Raw genomic sequence first — 22559 nt, 5'->3', positions numbered from 1 at the left:
ATCTGACCACATCATCTTGAGGAACTATGGTTCCTCAACATTTTGGTTCTGACTGACTTGCTTGAGAAATCCTTCAAAATTTCTGTAGCTGTTTCTCTCTGAACCAGGAGAAGTTATTTAAGGAGTGTGGGGGTTTATAACTTTGAAACACAATAGTGTTCAATACTCACCATCGGTCCTGCTAGCGTCTGGAGGAGGTGAAGAGAAGGTATAGGTATAACTGGGCACACTGCAAAACAGGGATGCAGAGGCACATCTGACCATTTACATTCTCTGGGAGATCTTTTCTTTACTGTCTCTGACTCTAAGGCAGCTTGCTGTTGCTCTAGAAGGGTTTTAAAATCTTCCAATGCATTGAAATTCATCACCCTAGGCAAGTAAATGCGTTAGCTCATATGCTTGCATAACCTGTTCCTCAGCACAACACTGCCTCACCAAATAACAGCCTTGATATTCTGCATCCCACAAAGGACTGAGTGATGTGGATGCAAAAAGGTTTAGGTGGATGCACGTCTGAAAGCCTGAATAAGTAGTTGTAAGAGAAATCTCTTGAAGGTGACTAAATAGTCAAGCTGCATTAGGCTCTGGAAATCCTCTGAGTGGAAAATAGGCGAAGGTGGGGATAGCACTCAGGAGATGTGCCATATATATCTTTGTGCTTTTCTTAATTTTCCATGGAGGTCTGACTGTGGACACTATTCTTGTACATTATTCATATTAGACATATTCATCAACCTGGTCCTAACAAAATTAAATACATTTCCATTTGACCCCAAAATATTCAGGTCCTAGAGAAAAAATAAACAGAAGTGTATGTGTGGGATTAGGGACAATAGGACAAATCAAGAAAAGTGAAAGCCTAGTACTCAAAACCAAAGTGGTTTGGGTCTGCCTGGCCCCCCTGGTCTGAAAGGGAAGAATAGTGTCTGACTGTGGCTTTATGTAATGAGAACAGTCACAAGGAACGGATCACCAAACAGGAGTGTACAAGCTGCCCTCTGAAAGAGAAAATAAATCCTCAGAATCAACAAAGGTCCAGAGCAGGGCCTGCAACCACTGCAATGATGCAGCAGTAGGACACTGTGCTCGACCTTACTGGGAGTGGCTGCTTGTCACCCCAGGAGGGTTTTGGGAAGCCCTTTCCTGACCTCTGAGGGTGGCTCACACACACTGCCAGGGGTACCTGTGTAAGCAATGGTAGTCTCACCACAGCTCCCTTTGCTCGATCTTGGAGCATTAGTGATGGCAGACAAACCACGGTGTCCCTCAGTCAGCAAATGAGCCTGCTGACAGGTCATCTGCTGGTAATGTGGCATTTCCATTTATTACGGTGTATCTAAACAGTTATGCTGACGGCCTCTGGTTCAGACATTCACATCTGTTCTCTGTAGTGGTACCTGCACACCAGTCCTTCCTGGTTGTGCTGGTGGGCACGCTCAACTATCCAGAGAGAAGAGGGAGAGGATGGGTCTGAAGAGGAACACGATCGTTAGTCCTTGATCGCAGTGGGTGACAGGTCTAGGCATTTGCACGAATTATCTGAGTTACCGGCTAGAGGCTACAAGAGTTAACGCCAATGATTTCCATATCAAAGGACTTTCTGAATAAGTGCCAGAACAGACAATTCCCTCTTGAGTGTTTTGGGTGATTTTTTTTTTTTTCCTTTCCAAAGATCAGAAGGAGTAATAGTTTAATCTTTTAAAAGAAGTCTTGATAAGGCAAAAATCTGGCTCTGGAGTGAGGTTCATAACATATCCATAGATGGACAACCTTAAGCAAGCAAGAAACATGTAGGTTCAGAAAAAAAAGAAGATTAAATAATTTCTGCCCTTTTCATGGAAAAAAATGCCCATTGACTTCTAAAATATCTTATATATTCAGTGTGCATTAATGTATTGGTTAAAAGTCAGAGAACTATACTTTAAAGTCTGAGCCACACCATCTGCTTGTCTCCCTGCTCAGTGCCCTAAGCATATGGCCAGAGAGAGCATATTTCCTCTTCCCTTCTCTCCTGTCTCCTTTTTTATGCTGCTTAACCTCATTACCTTAGATTTCCTTACACTGAATTTATATGCATAAACCTTACATTTGCCTTCTCTCTTAATATAGCTGCATGATTCTGAACATCATTTAGGCTGGACTGGCAACTCCATTTTTTGCTGTGTCAGAAAAATTATTCACATTAATGACTATTCATTTCCCTAAATCATGATATACAGGGAAGCAAATTGGTCCTAAGGATGTTCTTTGTGTCACATTGCTGCCTCTTTCTTGTCACCGAAGACTGTTTTCATGTCAATTCACTCTTCTGTTTTCAAACTCTCATGTTCAGAGAAATTGTGGTGATAAGGTAAAGCTGTTATCTCCTGATAAAAATGGCTTTGAGTGTTTATGTGCTATAGATTTTTTTAACTCGGTGCTTCTTCACTTGAGTGAAACTGCTTGAATAAGACCCTTTTCATGCTAAATAACTTGAAAAGCACTCTGAAGAGCATATTTTTTGCTAAAACTCCATTAGTTGTGTTGGCCTTCAGGTGCGGATCCCTAGTGGGTGTATTCCTCTGTCTTATGTATATAAATTAACTTCAGCAGGAAGATATGGCTTCACCCACCCTTGCCTCTAGGCAGTCTGACTGCACTGGTGTTTTTCTGTCTGTGGAAAACACCTCAAGCTGCAAAGAAATGAAGGTCCAGCTCCCTGATTTTCATGATGGTTGTAGCGAAGAAAATATTGCTAGCACTGTGCAGCATGTACTTCTATTGAACTTCTTCACTGAACTTCTTATATTCTGCAAATACCTCACCTAACATTAATATTTCCGCCTCCCTTGAGCCAATCCATCCAGATTTGTGTCCAAATCTTGAGGCATCACAGCCTCAAGGTATTTTTAAAATGCACATCTGCTGGGCATTGCTCATGGCTGTTCCCATACACACTGCAGAATTAATGCCCACAGAGACATATCTGTGCAGGGCTACCACCAAATGATTGTGTTTCTGAGGAAAGCAGTTCATTTGCAAGGAGGCAGCCAGGTCCTACATAACTATCCCTCCAGCAGAAATGGAACATTCTCAGTTCTTTTTCTATATATGACTTTTGAGGGAAACAAAAAGGGCTTTTTCTTTATAGCTCATTGTAGCCTTTAGTACAGTGATTTGTCCAAAATCAGGGATAGAACCAAGATCATTGTTTTTGCGTCAAGGGAGTTGCTGCGGTATCTCAGTTTCAGTGCTAACCAACACAGCCCACAAAAATCAACAGGGTAGAGAAAGAGATGTGCCAATGGCCTTAACAGAACTTCTTAATAAAAGGATGTTTAACCTTGATTGACTTATCCAGATGCAGCAAGGTTTCATAAAATAACAAATACATCAACATATGGTAGGGACTTGATGCTTTCATTTGAGTTCCACTGGCGACACAATCTGACAGTAGCAATTTGGAAGAGAAATAAACCAGCCCAGCTTGGAAAAACTACAATACAACTGCTCAGTAGGAACTCTATGGAGACAGCCTACTACTTTCAGAGATGAGAGCAATTTTGCTGCCTTTCACCAGCAGGGAAGGGAAAGCTGAATGCTACTGGGAAACTATGGACACTAGTACATATCACATGTGGAGTGTTTTGCACACAGTACAAAACAGCATGACTAACATATCAGCCAGGAATATTTTATCTCCCTGGTATGGGAAATGCTGCGTTAAATACAACTATTACAATTGATTATTTAAAGGAAAGATGGTGTTTTGGTCTGGGCTTTGGCTTGACAGTTGGGGTATGTCGAGAGTTTTTCCTAGCTCTGCCCAGGGCCATGGGGGAAACATTTAGCATCTGCCAGATTCAGTTTCATATCTATAAAATTCAGACCCTAATTATTTGTTCTGCTCTCTCTTTTGAAGTGGGCAGGATTTTCAAAGCCCAATATGCCCTGGTCCCCAAAAGAATCACTGTGTATTCAAGGAGTGCCCAACATGACTGCCCCCCAGCAGAGGGATGTGCGTCTGTAGAGAAGAGAAGAGGAGTGACCTCTATAGGTCACTTCACTCCACCGGCTGCCCAGGGATGGCAAAATGCTTGCCGGAGGCTATCCTCCCTCCCTGAGCATCCCAGTGAGCAAGCGAGGTTCCAACGAAAGACCAGAGCCATGAAAAACACAGCAAATGTGAAATGCCTTCACTTCAGTCAATTTTGTAAATTGCTTCTCCTTCGGTGGCCCGGATAAATATCTTTCTTTTTATGTTGAAAAATTATTAACTGTTTTGTGAGTTGCCATGGATGCGGCACTTGGTTTATTGCAGACTGTGCCTCTTACTGTGCTGGGCCTCATTCTCAGCACTCTCCTGGGCTTATAAATGTTGGGTAAATTGGCTCACTTTTTCTTGGAAGTCACAGGCAAAATCGCCACTAATTTAAAGGTGTAGGCTCAGGTACATTATATTATGTTACTTTTTTTATAGCATCGATCACCTCTGTTCTGACAGCCCCTATTCTGCCTAGCAAGTCAGGCTTCCAGTCAGGTGCAAATAAATCTAAAAAAACAATAAAAGAAAAAACCAAACCTTTCCCTCTATAAGCCAGCACAGGAGGCTGTTTGTTCCTGGGAATGGTTTTGCTTGGGACTCCATGGCGAGTGTTCTCATGAATACACAAAAAACAGTAGAAACTGTAGAGAAGCTGCCTCTGCATTGCAGCAAGGTATTTGAAGAAATCAAAGTGATCTGCATATAGTATGTTGTTTAGCTGCAGTAGTTTTCCAGCCGGCCACAGTGTCAGGGACTAAGTGGATGGTGCTGACAGATAAACGTTTGAGAATTGCTTGGACTGACTATAGTTACAATTACTGTAATGAGATGAAATTTGTCTTTGGCCTTCTCAGAAGTTATTTCCAAGAAAATGGATAGTGACAGGGTCTAAATTTTCAAAGCCAGTTGGCATTATTGCTAAAAAAGTACTATGGAAATTTCCTTATACTCAGTTTGTTCTTTCGCTCTAAAGCATTATCTTTCTTTTCAAAGGAAGGAATACTGCAGAGGCACAGACGTCAATATAAATAATTTTTTCTCTACAGTTAAACCTTTAGCATTTCTTCAGTGATTATAAAAAAAAAAATCCAAACCCAACAACAAGCAAACAAGATTCTCAACATTTCAGGGCCACTCTTGAATTTGAATTTTCTGACTTCTGATGCAAACTATCAGATTTTAATCTTCCTCTTTATCCACCTGTTTAATTCAAGCCATGTAAGGGCATCTTGGATTGCCATGGAGCAGAGCCTCACCAGAGCAGGACCTACACTGCAAGATACTCTACATTCATAGAGCTTGGGGCAGTTTTCATGCAGGCTTGCTCCTTTCCTGTATTTTGTAAGGTAGTTTGTGATACTTGCAGTGGTAAAAACTTCCCAATAAATTTCCTTGTTTTCTCAAAATATTTGAAGATGTCTACAATTGTTGCTCCCCATCCTGTTTAAGTGACTTGCATGTAAAATGAGATGTCTAAAGCAGAGAACAGGGATAATATAGTGACTTGTCCAAAGCTGCTTTAGATAGTATTCTTTTAATAGCTAGCCATTATTATTATGTTATTCTATGCTGAAAGATTTCACTTCTTTTAAACAAAGAGAAGAGAACATGGAATTTCAATTCTCCTCCTTTAGGATTTGTTACATCCCCCTCACTCACCCCAATGTTGGTAACCCTGATTCAGGACAACATAAGAGAGAATTAGGTCTACAGCTACCTTCCCTGAATGGACAAACAACCCAGTTCCTAACTGGGCTGGTCAGAAGGAGAAACTCTTTGGTTTGCCAGGTTGATTAAACTTCTTTCCTTTTCCTCCCTGCTTCCTGTACCCATTTTACACCCTTAGCCCAGAGGGTACCTGTGTGTCCCAAGGCTCAGCCCCAGTCTTAGCTGGCACAAAGAAATAACCAGGGATGAGACAAAAGTTGGCTGAGAGGACCTGAGATAAGAATACATTGTATGCAGGGCAAGTATATGATTCTCAAAGGACCTATAGAGGTCAGGGTATAGGTTGGTCTTTTGTCTGCAGCCACCCAGGTTGTGGCCTTGCTTCATAATATTGCCCTGCTAAAATGGTTGCTTTCCTGATACTGGGATATTTATGTTTTATCTAAGTAAGTGCCAACAAGTACCTCTGCCCTGTCCCATCCTATGCCCTGCAGCGTGTCTCAGGTTCAGTAGGATGCCCTTCACAAGAGTCAGGATAGGAATACTGGACTCATGGCTTCATGCAATTAGAGACTTATCCCTCCAGATCCCCCTAACTCTTTTTTTTCCACCAGACACGATGCCCTTGCACAGGCATGTTTCCAACTGGAAGCCAGTTCTCTGGGACAGAGAGAAACAGAGAGACTAGTACTCAGGTCTGCTCCTTGCTTCTTGGCCTGGTCAAGCAAAAATAAATCATGTTGCAAACTGAGAGCTTTTTATCCTGTACTGACTGAAGTTTTTCAATAGTTGTAGAAAATCAGGGCAGAGGGAAAGCAAATTCTGGAAGAGAATAGCAACAGCACACAAAGGACATTCTCAGCATTAGTGGACTGTACTGGACGCAAAGTGATTGGAAATAATGTAGGGCAAGTGCCACTTGATGAAAAATTGTATGGGTTTGACTTTAAATAAGATTTCATAAATCCTGGCTTTGAGAAGCAAGAGAAGAGTAAGAGAATGAATCATTCCAAGCAATTTTAGAGCAGTTTACATAGTCTGGCACTTTATGTCACGTCATCCAGGTCTCCTATTTTTAGTACAACTAGAGATGGGTCAGAAATGTGAGGATTAGAGGTAATACTTCCCAGCATTTGCAGATCTTTGGACAGAGATTTTTGGCTCAACTGTCAGGAAAGATTTGTAGAGATTGGAAGAAAATTTTTTTCCAAGTTTCAGGTTATATTGTGTTTCAAAGCTTTGGCTCAGGAATGTTTTGGCAAATCAAAACCAGAAGTATTTGAATGCTAAGAACAACAAAGGAAACAAAGGTTTCAACCTGGTCATAGGTTTGCTGTTATTTAGTAAAATGCTTTGTCATGATTGAAGCAAGCATATGAAGTCCAGGGTAAAGAAGCTACCAGCAGTATGGTTATTATTACTTCATAATTAACCTATAAAACAGCTACAGTTAGTAAGACTGAAGTTTTGGAAGAACAGAAGAATTGCAGCAAGCAATATCAGTTTGTTAGACACAATTTGATTTTATCTCTTCAAGGGTTCAGGTGCTCAAATTCTTATCCCTTTTTCTTGCATTTACTTATATTTGGAAGGGGGTTTCAAATATATCAGGCAATATTGATTCTTCCATCAGTAAGCAAATATGAATGATAACTATGACTGTTATATCTATGAGGAGAAAATATTTTACGTGTAAAATGAGAAATCTGTATGCAAAGACTGATTTTGGGAGAAAGAAGTTTTGCTTCTTTCCCACAGACTGTACATGGGCTTGTTTTTCCATGGTTTGTTTGGTGTTTTGTGTTGCTCTGACAGATGATTTTTGACAGCGTGAAATAAAGGCTGGTGTTCCTGACGTTAAGGCAATTTGTGTCAGCCAAAGATTCTGCCTAGTGGCATTTTCTGTTCCACTTGCTGTGCCAAGGTGGCACAGCACAAGCACCGTCCCCTGCAAGGTGCTCACCCTTTCAAGCTTTTCCCAAGCACCCATATTTATGTCAGCCATGGAAAGCCAGGCTGTTCTTGCACCTGTTGCAGGGAACAGCACAAGCACAGGGCAGCAGCTGCTCCTGGAGTCCACGAGCCCAAATGACTGGCTTTCCTCTCCATGTTACACTTAGATGACATTATTGGGCAAGATAATCTTGTGGTATTTCTTGAGAAAACAATCAAAAAGGTGATTGTTTTCTATAAGGCTTTCATTCAAATAATTTTGTAGCAATTTCAAGTAAAATCAAAGCCACTCTAATACTGACTTGATTAGATGATTTCACTTCAATGAAACTATAACCTTACCAAGCATATGTGTCAGAGCTGCTTATGTTCATGCCTACAAAGTGAAGAAAAAGTTCAAATTAATTGAAGCTAATACATTACAAGTTAAACAAATACATGTGTGAAATAAGAGAGAAAAACAAAAGCCAGGGAAAGCTACTTTAAGTTCCAGTTTCTGGTTTTGTCTGGGAGTCACAGGATCTTGTACATTCATATGTCTGAAAGAGCAGAAACCTCTTTTCCACAGTATTTTGGCTTTGGATGGTTAATACAGGGGAGGGATTATTTTGTTTTGGGAGGAGGATTCTATTTTTTGGCATTCTGTGAGGCACGGGAGATTTTAGCAAGAATTTGCCCATTAAAAACCAATAGACATGAGAGCCTTTCTAGAAGACAGAGGAAAGGCAGATGAAAGAAACATTTTCTTCACTCATTATTCATTCATTGTTAGACAGTTGATTTTCCCATTGAACAGGCAGTACTGGCTTCATATGGAGTGCTGTACAGCACATAAAAATAAAATATTTTAAGAATATATATATCTATTCTTTTTCTTCTTAAAAAATTAACTCCTTCCAGGGCAATTTTTCAGCAGTACTCTGTAACTCTCAAATGCTTTTTCTGCCAAGCTGCTTTTCATCTGGGTAGCCCCTGGGATTCATGAGGAGAAGGCATAACCTTATCTGACACCAACACAGGCCCTTTTTTTTAGGCTACAGGCACCAGTAACACCATCATCCACCTCTAGCACCTTCTCCCTTGACATGCCACACTGTCCAACAGCTTGCTCATCTCAATGTCTCACTTTGATTAGTCCCATTCAAAATTGAATGAGCTGTGCCGAGGATACATTTCCCTGAGGACATCTCCTACAAGACAGCATAGAAAAATTTGTGCTAAAATTGACTCCCTGCTTTTTTATACTGCCCCAAGGCTACCCCAGCAAACTTCTCGCAGAGAAGCAATAGCTAACTTCAGTTTCATACTATAAAATTCTCCCCTTTGGTAAGTGACAGCACAGCCCTCATATTCTTACAGATACTTCAGGTAGAGAACACTAGAACCAAAACAATAATTGTGCCTTAGGGATACAAGGGTGTCGTGTAGGGCCCAGAGGAGTTTCATGGTCTTTATCAAGTGGTAAATGATACACATGTGGACAGTGCTGCCTGCTCTGAAGGACATATCAGTTCCACCTGACATGGAGAACAGAACCTGTTTGCTGAAGCAATTGCAGTTAGCAAGGCAGCTTAAACAGTAGGAGACCACATAGTCTAATAATAACAGTTATTACTGTAATTATTACTATTTTTTTCTCCAGCTGAGCAATGAGAATTTACTTGACTTCTGTCCTTCAGCATCTATTCTGAGAGGCTTGGTACATTTGACAGCAAGAATCTATTCTTTAGCTGTATTTACCAGTCAAAGCATATTGAGAATGTCAATATTTAAAACCAGTCTTGTAAAACAACCATGATATGTCCAAATCTAAAGTATAAGTATTTTATGGAGTGCTTGCAATCTGAATTTCTGAAACTGAATCTGCTGGCTTCTTTTGCTGCCCCACAATATGACTCTACTGTAAACATAAGGCGTGACCAATAAAAAGCAGCAGGGTGTATTCTTTGTCACTATATATAGGAAAGATCATGCACTAGCAATCCTGTGGCTGGAGCTTGGCATGCTGAAATAAGTCAGGATAATACAAGGTTATGGTTCCCTCAGTAACTATATTTCAGTCACAGTACATGTATACAATAAGACATAAAAGTTACCATGGCATACTGTGATACAAAATGTTGTGCATGCCCAAGGGCCTTTGAGTTATGATTTTTGCAGGAGTTAATTTGGTGCTGTTAGTGGAGTGATTCTTTTAAAGATCCAGTCAAGGTAAAATTTTACATTTAATTTCCCCATTGCCGTTCTCTTTGGCCTTGTCAGCTGTAAGAAAAAATCAATGGTGCATAAATCTCTGCTCGTGTAACTAAGTAGTAACACTGGAAGATGCACAGTAGGAAGGGCACAGACATGACTGTATCTACTTCAAACTTCTTGAGGCTTGACAATGTGCTGTCTTAAGGATTTCTGTTTCCTTTCCAGATGCTTAACCACAACCAGTAGAAAGGAACCATAGAGACTTATGTCTTAATATAGAGACAAGTTTCTTATTCACCAGATCTAATAATGATCTTTTCTTTTGTTGTTTGACCATATCACTGGTTCACCTTCAAACAGTTTCTCTCCAGAGCCCTTCACTCTCTAGCTAGATATTTTCCATACACTAATACAGAAATACTTTTCAGGTACTGTCATTCATGATCTGCCTTAACAAAGTGTTCCCTCTAGGGGTTTCTGTTGGGAAAAAAAACCCTAACAATAAAGCAAGAGGAAAGTAATATAACAAGCATTATAGTCCTGCATTTGGGATGCCAGAGGCTGGCTTCTCACTAAGTGGCAGGACTCTTTTTATTATTCCCTCCCTCCTTCCCAGTTGACTGTAACACCCATAGTAAGCAGACTCAGGAAAATCAAGAATTGTTTGTGAGAATGTGTATCAATAGCCTTAGAAGTCTTTCTTAATTTAGTCCTTCTGATTAGTTATTTTCTACATGACAGATGTACCCACAGTAGTGACCCAGACATGAGCACATTTCTCAAAAAAGCAAATTTCATTAGCAGAGACACAACAGATGTGCTGTGAAATTTAGATGTTGAAAAGCAACTGGGATTTGTTGGTAAAGCTCGTGTTTCCAAGTGATAGAAGAGGATATCAAACCTCCTATCTCTACCATACAATCCTTCATCTGTCGCTGACCCTGGCGGCTGGTGTTTTACATATTGCATTTCATGCACTGAGCCAAACAGCAGTGGGTATGAGTTACTCACTGTACTCCCATGCAGTAGCTGAAACCCAGAGATTTCATCAAACTGAAGATGGAAGCCTGGCTTTTTGTGGTCTTTACCTGGGAGAAAATATTGTAGCCTAGTTAAACAGCTGCGGCTATATTTTCCCATGTGATTGTAAAGAAGCATGAGGTTTTGTTTCCAAAAAGGAGCAAGTTCACACAGATCTATTGGGAGCTGAAAGCCCTTGATGTCTTTGGAAAGTAGGTCATTACTATGTTTGTGCCTAATTTGAGGTAGCCAGATCTCTAGCACTGCCCTGATTGCCACAGAAAATAGTGTGCAGCAGAGAGGTGAGATTTTTGAGAATACAGACTAGGTATCCAGCCTTATTGTGCTTTCCAGTGAATACTGATAGAAAGACTGAACTGCCTTTTATTTTTCTATGATTCTATTTATGTATTCCTCTTACAGAAGTGCCTAAGCAGCTCTGCATCCATATTCGTGGGGATAATCATTACTGTGTTTCTGCTCTGGACACTATCACAGCCACAGAGAAGGAGAACATTTATTTTTGTAATGAGAATTTTATGAGTTCTTTGCTCTCCTCTGTGCCTCTCCTAGCAAATCATACCCTTGTTATATGAGGTGGCAGGCCACAGGTGATGTAGCACTTTCTCTATGGGATAACCCTCAGCTCTCCTTCTCAGAAGAACCGTTCCTCTGCAACCACATACCTCCTCTGTCAGCTCCTGCCTGCTCAGCTTCAGGGATTCCTATTACCCAGCAAAATCAAGGCAGCGATTTACATGAAGGACAGAAAGTCCAGAAAGTGCTATCCATGTGGTGGTGCAGCATTTCAGAACCAGAGCCTCCAAGTGAACAGGGAAGATGGGCAAGGAAGATTGTGAATTTTAGTCATCTGTCCGTACCCACCTGTGTGTGAGATGAAGAAATGAATCCTCCTTAACTCCCCTCCTGCAGAATGTCTGCACTGGAGCCAGAGAACAAGGTGGACTTCTGGCAGCTCTGATGGCCTTTCATCCACCCCAGGTCAGCAGAAATTCCTGCAATATACTGGGTGGGTCATTTCAAACAGCTCCATCCCATGTTACAGAAGTACATTGAACACATAACAAAGGCTTTTCTCAAGATAATGGAGGTACTTTCCCTGTCATGGGGAAAGCATGATCACAGTGTGAAGAAGCTGCTTCCCTGCCCACTGTGCTCAGTGGAAGCCCAGGTGAGGCATTCAATAGTCTGTGGTGTTAAGAGGCTGTGAATTATCTGCATCCAGACAGATAAGCTCTGCAATCCAGCCTAATACCCTCAACAGCAGGTGTGTGAACCCAATCAGAGAGTTTGTGCATCTCATTTGCTCATGAGCAATGATGGAAGAGAGGCTGGGAGGCAGCAGACCAAAGAGTTCACCTTTGCCATCAGTGTCTAATGCTGCACTGGCTGCTTGTGTTTGCTTTAAGCTCATGTAGCTGCTATACTGACTGGTAGAACTCTGTGTATTTGTACTATTTTGGATTGGGAAATTGTTTAGGAACAAATAAATCCAGTGCCCTGTGGGACTTCATACAGTCGTGGTTTTCCATAGTAAATTATATTTTGCTCAGTGGAATCTGAGCCAAGAAAAAAAATGGTTAGCACTAACTTCATTTATCACTGAATATGCCGCCAAAAGCTAAAAGTTGCCAACCAACACAAGTTTAAAAATACTGTAAGATGCAAAATTGCCTATTTCATACAGGTTACTTGGTGGAAAGTGTTCCCTCTGGGCCCCTGGAGATGTGTAAAAGTAGCGGGTGAGCATGAGGCAGTGCCAAATGAAGGATGGGGACCCACAGGAGAAACCCACAACCTGAGCAAAAAGACAATTGACAGGTAGTTCTCCAAATGTTCTCCAAATGTTCTCCGCTGTGTGACACTTTTCCCACTTGCCTATCCATCCATCACTCTGTCTCCAGACATGTTCCATGTAAAATTTCTATTTTGCCTGCAATTCACCCCTTCAACCCTCAGTGACCAGCCACCAGTGACACTGACCTAAATGGGACAGACAGGTGTATTATAGAAGAAGCTGATTTCGGAGGACCAAAGCAAATATTCATCCTGGAATTCAGAAGCTTTTTGGGATGTTGAAATGGGACTGGAAACACTGTGGGTATCTCCATTGAGTAGACAGAAACTTCTCCAGTAGCCTGCAGCAGGCAGAGTGCTGGCAGTCCTGAAGTGAGTTAGGTGAAAGACAGTTGAGTGATCTCTGCTTCGCAGTGTGGCTGATAGAGCTGTGGGTATAAACCTTCAAGTCAGAGACATGGTTTGTGTCAGCCTCTCAACACTTAAGAGGAAAAGAGTTCAAGGACGTAGGAGACAAAATCAGTGAAAGTAACATATCATTCAAGAGCTCACCGCAGATAGAAGAAAACAGAGAGAGCTGTTTGCTGTCATCCCTCATTAAAATGCAAAGCAATGTCTTTGTGCACTCTGTAAACTATTCTTCTGACTATTCATGACTATTTCTTCTTTTCTGCTTCTGATCTTCAAACGTATATAAAGCACAGATATATCAGCTCCCAGAGGGGATATAATCAATACAAAGAATTTTTTCCAAGAAACTGTAAAAAATATACCTTCAGCATATGTCTTTATGTAGTGGAAGTTGGGATGCAAAAAGGTGGGGAATTCAGCTCAAGCACTTATCCTGCCCATTTCGGAGAATGCCATGGCTTAAAAATTGCCTGAGCACTCTGCAAAAGAGCCCTAACAAGATTTCACATGATATTTATTTGCCAGTAAACACGCAGCAGTAGAGTCTTTAGGGAACTTTCCTGCTGTTTTAATCTTTCCTGAAAAGCTTGTTTTTCTTCACTTAAGAAATGTTCCAGCAGAAAATGTTCCTCCAGGTACACTGCTCACTCTTACCACTCTGCCTTACACAAGTCTAACCTGTAGTTTGGAATGGGTGATGTTCACCTCTGCCACTGCAGTTTTAGTACAACACCCCTCCTGATCTGCTTATCTAATGAAGCCCCATGCCGGGGCAAGAGGGTCTTCATTTCCTTTAGTCCCACACCTTTTCTCACCTTCTGCTCTAGGTGCTGCTCTGCTGTGCTTTGATTATCTTACTCATATTTTCCTCCTGGTTTGCAGCAGTTTCAATGAGAATGTCCTTTGTAAACTCTGAGAGCCATGGACACTCCCACTGCTCTTAGAAAAACAGCTGAAAGATTGAGCCAGCTTTGGAAAATGTAGTGTCACCTTCTACTTTCAGCATCAGTGACACCATTTAGGAACAGAGCATGACATGTATCCAACCAAGTGGAAGTGGGATGGAGCAAAAATGAGAAATTAATGTAATACATATGGCTTTATCTTCCCTGTAAATCATGTTCAATTTAGGTCATAATGATTTATTCTAAAAGCACATTTAACTCCAATTTGGTTCTATATAACAGAACAGATGGGGGAAATCCACAAAGCTGTACTTTCCTGCATAAATAAGAATGATTGCATTCATATCCTGATGTTTTTTCCTTTTTCTTCTCTCTGTCCATCCTTGGGTATTTCACTTTTATACTCAAAATAAATCCACAAATAACTTATGGTCTGAATTTATGTGGTGTTATTTGGGAAAGAGGGATGAGTTTTCAAATTAGCAGGTAGCCATTGCTATGCAAGAGCAACTTTTCTGCTCTCCCATCTTCTTCCTCTTGTCCTGTATCTGTGCACAAATACCATTGTTGTTATAGGGCCTACATTGTTCTGAGTTCTGCTTGTGAAGAACGCACCGATCGGTGGAGACACAGGGATTACGTGTAATCCCACAGCTGTGCTGGCACAAGTGGAGATGCTGGTGCATCAACATGGGAGCTACCAAAACAAGGGCAAACAAGGCTGTATTGTTTCAGGTCTGTTGAGGAAAACAAGAAAGAATGTTTTCTTTTCCACTTGTGAAGCAGGAGAAAAACAGTATGACCACAGTTTTGTTATAACCAGCAGGAGAAATCAGCATCTTAAGGAATTTCTAGGAAAAGAAAAATCTCTTGAAAAATTAGGACTATTCCAAATACTCTAAGGCTTCCTGTTGCTTTTATTCCTGTTTGCCAGGCTTGCTTCCCAGGCCCACAGCCTCCAGCCAAAGCAGGGGCTGCCAGCAGTTGCCTTTGCCACACTAGTCAGAGCTGGGGATGAATTGCCAGCCCAGCGCAGGAGCTGCTCTGAGCCAGCAGTCCACTCTGACTCTGTTCAGCAAATAATTTAACAGCCCTGGAAATGACACTGGGCTGGCAAATGACATTATTTTTATGGGCCATTGCCTCATTGCAGTACCTTGCTCCATCCACTTTAGCATAATATGTCCTTTTATGCACTATTTTACCACCCTGTTATCTCAGCTCCTTACAGAAGCATCCTGCCATAATGCTGTCTCCTACCATGTGGGCAGTATGACTTGAGAGCACTGTGCATTAGCCTCTGCACTGCTCACCAGGGCTCAGCAGGCCAAAGACCGTCATGGCCCAAGGTAGGGACTGTTCATTGCCCTCTGCAAGGGCTTTCCTCCATGTGCATTTACACTCCTGCCTAGTAAATATCAGCACTACATTTTTGGTTAAAGCCTTGCACCACCTCTGGTGGTCCCCTCAGATTCTCCTTCCACCCAAGGCAAAATGAAGCCTTGTTCTGAGATGCTTCAGTCGGACTGGAAATGCTCACAATAGAAATGAGAGAGGGAGGATAGCTGGATTTGGTTCTGCTGGCAGTGCTGTTGTCACCTGTAGGGCTCAGGGAGATGAATTGGAGTTTACTCTTCAAGGGGAGAAATCTGAAACCCAAAAGAAGCTTTCTTAATTTGCCTCTCTTCTTTATAGAGACCTAAGTTCTTGAGCGCATGAACAATATCATATACTGAAAACTGCCTAGTTCAGCAGGGACCCCCCTTCTGGAGCAACAGAAAACTTCTGGACTAAGAAATCTTACATAAATTTTATATATAACAGGCCCACTCACACACTTTAAAAATTAAATTCAGATATCTTTAGACCTATTTGAAAGTTTGTCACTGAGAACAACAGGAACTCAGAGAAGAAGACAATTTATTTCTAAAATAGAGGGTCTACCTTTGCAAATTTCAGAAGGTGTAAAAATTAAACATCCCTCTGACACTCTCACTCCTGTTCTGGCCATAGATCTAAGACTGTAGGACAGGAACCCCCACTGTTGGCTGTTCATTAGCCATGCTTCCAGAGCTATTCCAGTCCTTATCCTCCTGAAAAATGCATAGGTATATCTGGTAACTCTTTCTGAAAGTCCATAAGCAAATTAGAAGCCCAAAAGTCCTATTTTAGGAGACCAGGAGTTTTTTTTCCAGAAGTTTGTCTGTTAATCCCAAAGAATCAACATTTCAAAAGTGTAAAGGTGAAAGACAACATTGGATTTATTTTTTAAACTAGAAAGATTAATGCCTTTGAAACCAATAAAAATTCCACTGGATTTATTGATAGTCTAGCCATGGACCAGAGTTCAGGAGGTGAGAGTTCACTTCTGTACACTAATTGATCACTTGTTATAATGAGACTTCTAATTATTCAGAGGTCTTTCTGCATTTTTTTACTTTGTATTTTCAGACCTGGCCCTGCTGGCTTTTACCTCCATCTGCTTCCTCAGCATGACTTGATCTCAATTTCAATCTACTGCTCTTTGTTATCTCTCTTACCCTCTTTGTCTTTCCCTTTCACCGTTCTCTTCATAATTATCCATCTTCATCTGCTCTCCCCACACTAATTTCCTAAAGAGCAGGACCTGACCTGTTCTTGGGCTGCCTCTCTTGCTGCCTGACCATCTCAAGGCATGTCTTGCTGCCAGCTTCACAAGAGACCATTTTTTGCAGACAAAAAATGTCACTTTAGTTCAAAAGTTGCAGGTTTCAGACAATTGCAGATAAATATATTCTGGGTACAAACAGGTTTTAAAAAATATCTGACAGGAAAAAAACATGGTAGGCATTCTAGCTAGTGACTTTTTTGAGAAAAGCAAAGTTAGATTCTAGCATGGCAGATTCTGCTATGCACCATGGTGGCACTGACATCACCAGGACAAGTCACTGAGAAACAGATGCCATAGAGCATTTCCTTGTGCCAGAAAACTTCTCATAGATTAGTTTTTTATATACATAAAAACAAAGCTTTTTTTGTACAGCTGTGCAATGCACATATTTTTCATAAAAGAAAGGTCAGTAAAGTAGAAGTAATAATGAGTTTTTGTTGTTGTTGATTTCCACTAGTGTTTTTCTATTTGGCTTTCTGGTCCATAAGATATCTATTACAAATATTTGTCTTTCTGGCTCAACTTCCAGCCCTAGCAACTTGTCCCTTTTTCAACATGATGTGGAAGTGGATTGCCCTGGAGCTGCTCACCTCGATCCATGACCAGAGAATATTCTAGGATTCTTCACAAATTAGGGAGCCCTGATGTATTCCTCTACCTGTCCCACTCCGTCTTACACAGGAAATCAGCACCATAGTTTCCCCTAATTCACTCCTGGTTTGAGTAGATGAGGGGGAAGATGCACAGGAAATACTCAAGGCTAAGACAATGAAACAAATCTGGTTGTAAAAGTCATATTTTCAAACTATCAGAAACAAAAGACTGGTCACCAAATGCTTTGCCTTGTATGCCTGCATACACTGATGTGCAGCTGTCCTCAGGCTGTGTCTTTGCACGTGTTTATAGCCAGGGACTACCAGATAAGAATGGCGTCTATGCCCTGATCACACAAACCAAACTATCTTTGCTATCTCCAGAGTTCCATTTTGATACTGTAACCTGGAAAATTATGTGGCTACTTCCACTCAGTAGTGGAAGGACTTTACAGCCTTATTCCTGTCAGCTGTGACTGGTAGGAGGTTTATCTCAAAGCTAAGTAAGGAATTTTTGAAGGGAACACCATACCTTCCTAAGAGGCTGATACTCAGAACATGTACATCTAAAAGCTAGAAAGGCTGAAGTTCATTACCAGTTAGGAAAGGATTTGGGGTTTGGGAGTTGTTTGGGGGGGTTTTAGCTTTTTTTTTTTTTTTTTTTTGCTCTTGGAAAAAGTAATGCGTGCAAACAATAAGGAAAGTACAGAGATTAATTTAATATTCAAAGTCTTCTATTTGTGAAGGTTTTTTTTTTTTGTTTAATATGTAATTTGAAATTTTAAATTCATTTATTAGTGGAAAAACTTAAAAAATAAGTGTATACGTATCAGTCTTGAGTACCAAGGGAATCATCCTGTGTTTTTCTGTCCCTTGTATATTCCATTTGCACCATTCATATTTGTTTACAAACATCCTTAGCCATCAGAAATTAAAATTGTTAAGAATCCAAAACTTTCCTGTCAAACATCTGCTCAGAGCTGTGTTCAGCTTCAAAGCTAAAGCCAACTGCGTTTAATATCTGAATTTGCCTCTGAAGCAGCAGCAACAGCAACTGACAGTAATAAAACCCTACAGGAAATAAACTCGGAGTAGAGCATGTGTGAGCCAGGTCTTGGGTAGATCTATCTTAAAAGCCAGGATAAAAGGCAAAGCCAAGAGGACTTTGCATCAGCAGGTTAAAGCATGGTTGCCAATTGCTTGTTGGAATTAAAGGATCTTAGAGAGCTGCTCTATTCATCCCCCTCACACAGTCACACAGAGACTGCAAGGCTTTAAGTCAGCCAAGGGTCTTATATTTCTAGCTATTTTGGTGCATTCTGAAATTGTTTCTATTCTTAATACTCTGTAGTCATTAAATTACAACCAGCTGTGTCCTATCACTGCCTTTTTTTACAAACTGTTTTTAAAATATAGTGCTTGCAATTCATAGATGTTTGGTTATCTGAGACCTGAATAATAAAACAGCGTATAACAGAGCAGAGGGCAACCCATGATCTTGTCCTGCAGTATTTTGCAGTTAATATGAAATGCAGTCAAAATGTAGAAGGGTCTGAATACTGAGGAAAACTGATCATGAAAGAGGTTTAAGGCATAAAGGAAATTAAAGCATAAACTGGCTTTGGTTAAGTGAACAGGAGAGATATTTTGACATGTCATTTAACATTTCCCATATGGCTTCAACTAGAGTTTATTTGAAACCTTTCAAAACTCTTTCCTTGTGTGCAAAATGACCCTTTACAACAAAGGAGAAATTAAAAAGCCACCATAAACCATTTGGCCATTAAAGTAATTTTAATTAAACAATTGAACTGTCCTGTGTGTCTTCCAGGTGGGAAAGTCTGGGATGCTGCTTTTAAACAGCAGCTGCTGGCAGAGGCATTTTTGCTGCAGAGAAGAAGTGAGATTAACCCCCCTACTCAGACCTATCCCTGGGCTTCAGGGGAGCTCACTCACTTCTGACCACATGAATCTGCTTTCTGGTATGTGGTACATGACCACATGAAGATAAAGATTTTTTAAAATAACATCTGATGCTGAGGCTGTCAAAGTGTTTGTGTACAGAGCTCAGGCTGCTATGCAGGAGCATGATTTTCCAGCAGTCGGGAGCTCTGTGCTTTTTGAAGGTATGGGTCAGAAAGGGTACGGCATGCTCAACAATCAAAACCAAACAGCTGCCTTTGAAAGTCAGGAGCCCAAATATGTGAAGATCCTAAAGTCTGACTGTTTCCTCTCTTCTTCTAGACCAAGTTTCCACCCAAAGTTTGGGCTGCAGAGCAGTATTATTTGCTGTGTGTCACCATATGGCTCCCTGGACTGTAGAAACTGTGGTGGGATCTGTGTACAGCCCAGATATTGGCTGGCACCTATCAGAAATAAGTAAGAGTAGAAGGAAAAAAAAGTTTTAAAAAGGTGGGGAGGGGAATAAAATAAAACAAATTTCAAAACACAAGAAATTGAGATGCTTCTGCAAATAAGTAACCAAAGAAAGAAGAATTTCATACAAAGAGATATTTGCAATGAGTTAACAAGTAGGTTGCCCTTTTTCCCAAGTGACGTTCATCTGCCTTGCAGGGGAACTGCAGCCTTAATTAGCCCTTGAAAAGCACCCAGCTTTGCTGAGGAGAGGTGTTCCCAAAGGGCAGGGGATTGTGAAGAGAAGTCTTTTGCTGTAGGCTTGCCATGATCCATCAGTGCTGTTCAAGGGTGCTGTGGGCTGGCGTTTCAAAGGTCTTTCCACTGCTGTGTGCTTGAAGTCAGGGGTTTCTATTCAAGGAACAAAGAGCTAAATCCACCACAGACAAAAACCCAAGGGGAGGGGGAGTGGTTTCTACCACTTTGCAGAGAAAATTGATTTTTTTTTTTTGAAGCATAGCGTGCAAAAGGAGGGCTCAGAGGACTGCTACTACTTTGCTGTAAAAATACTGGTCCTATGTGGCTTTTACAGACATTAATGTTTGCCTCCATACGTGCATCAGAGACATGCTCAGGCTCTTTCACAGTGGTCATTTCTGCAGCACTTTTTGGGATCCAAGTAGATTCAATTGCCCAGCACTGCTGAATAACACCTGGCAGACAATTATTTAGTTACCTCCTCTTTTTTTCTTTCTTTTTTTTTTTTTTTTTTTTTAATCTTGAGTTATTCCATGCAAAAATATATAGCCTATTGAAGAGCAGGGAATGTTCTGAATCCCAGTGGGGTAGCAAGGAGAACAGATAATTTCTTCTTTTACAAATTGTCTAATTTTTGAGCAACTGTTGCTGCTAAGCAGTTCAGCAAATAGACTAAGGCAGTTTGGGTTGGGAAAAAAAAGAAAGACAGTGACTAAGATCCCCTGCATTCCTTGTTTTCAGCAGAAAAAAAAGAGTATGCTTCCTCAGAAAACAGAAGCTGAGGGAGGAGAAGCAGTGGTTTTGTGGTTTTTTGTTTGGTTTTATTTAAAGATTTTTAAATGTGGATGGGACTGCAGTCAAGGTGATGATAGTTTCTTCAAGGGGCGATATAGCCCATGTTATAAACACACACTTAGCAGGAACAAAAAAACTGCAAAATCATAAGACCCTCAAGCTAAACTGTAAGGGAAAAAGAAAACACACACATACAGTTCTAACTATGAAGCATCAGATCACACAGGTTCTAATGAGTGGGTAAAACAGGAGCTATAAAACAACTGTATTGTGTGATAAATCAACTTGGTTATGACCGAGTCCTTTTCAGTGTCAGAGGCTTCCCTAATGCTGATATTCACTGAATTTTTTCTTTTGTGAGTCATGACTTGGCATGCTTTCCTCCTCACTCCTCCACAGGCGCAGCGGCAGGAGAAGCATGTCCCTGGCTGACCAAGCTCAGGGTGGGCTCAGTGCCAGCAGCAAGTGTGGCTCCCTGGCCAAGCTGTGGTCAGAGGACCTCTGCCAGAGGGAATTTTATCAGCAGCTGGGGCTCAGTTGGCTGGCCCCAAAGGGCTGATGTCTCTCTCCCTTCTTTGTAGGCTTAGCCCAAGCTCCCTTGCTTAGAGTGGGGTACTGAAGCCACTACACTGGTGCCAGTCTGGTTAGAGGGTATCCCTAATGGGACTTCAGTGAGCCTTGCTCTGAATTACTTCACTGGTGGAGCTGCTGCCACTTTCCTTGAAATATTATTAGCCTGTTGCAGGACATGATTCTGAAAAGCATCCTCTCCAACACAGGTGGAAGAGTGCTTTCCTCTGCACTAGTACATTCAGAGTTGTGGAGGTTGTGGGCTGCTTTGGTAATTTTTTTTTTTTTTTGGTGGGGGGGGGGTTGTTTGTTTGTTTTTTGTTTTTATGAATGCATTTCAGGACTTGTACTCTACATTGTATTGACTCATGTTTGGGTGCTAAAGCATGGGTTTCTGCTTGGGAACAGCGGAGTAAGAAAACAAGTGTCTGAAACCCTATCAGCCACTGAGAATATGTTATTGGTAGTCACCAGGCATAGTACGTGTAGGCTGAGTACTGCCTGTTTAGGTGGGAACAGTGGTTTGGGAATTAGGAGAAGAGAATTTTGGGGGGATGCAAAAAAGGGGAGGTACAGTCCCAGTCTAGTCATCACGTGGATGTCAGGCTGATTTGCAAGGCATGAATCCATAGCATTTTGACAATGTTCCAGGGTTATGGTACCCTGTGAGGATTAAAGTTTTGCACTTCATGTTTGACTCCTGGTATTCGTCCTTTCCTTATCCCTCTTAGCTCAGTAAAGTTGCAGTGGCATGGAGAAATATCTGAAAGAGTAGCAGGAGGCAAGGTGCTAGTGCCAGAGCTTTACAGTCAAGAGTTTTGACACAGAGGGAGTGGCAAGTTACAGTACCCCCACCCCCAACTCATATAAGGCTGTTCTTGCTTGAATATAATAATATAAGGACTAGTGATGGGCTTGATATTCCTCCCCCACACCCAGCAATGCCCCACACCCACCAGTGCCCTGAATCTGTTCCTGCCCTTCCTGATCCCACAGCAGGAGGAGATGGGCTGCGGGGCTTTGGTGCAGCTGGGAATTTGGTGCACCATGCAGAGCTGTGCATGGAGGAAAGGGGCACAAGATTAGTACCTAAGATACCTTTGCATCACTGGGTAATTTTGTGCTTTGTATTCAGATCCAGCTGACTGAGATTTGCTGACTTTAGGAAAGCTGTGTATATCAGCTATGGTTGCTTCTGTTGATAGTGGTCAACTGTTGGTACTGTCCTTGTGAGCAGCTGGGCTCCTTTAGACCCTGGGACAGGCAACAAGAAGCAGAAGGTACTGAAAGCAAAGATGGGCCTCCATCACTTGAAGAGTTTTCAGCTGCAATGGCTTTCTTGG

This window comes from Vidua macroura, chromosome 1 (genome assembly GCF_024509145.1).
Source record: "Vidua macroura isolate BioBank_ID:100142 chromosome 1, ASM2450914v1, whole genome shotgun sequence".
NCBI lineage: Eukaryota > Metazoa > Chordata > Aves > Passeriformes > Viduidae > Vidua > Vidua macroura.
Note: the sequence above shows the minus strand (reverse complement) of the source record.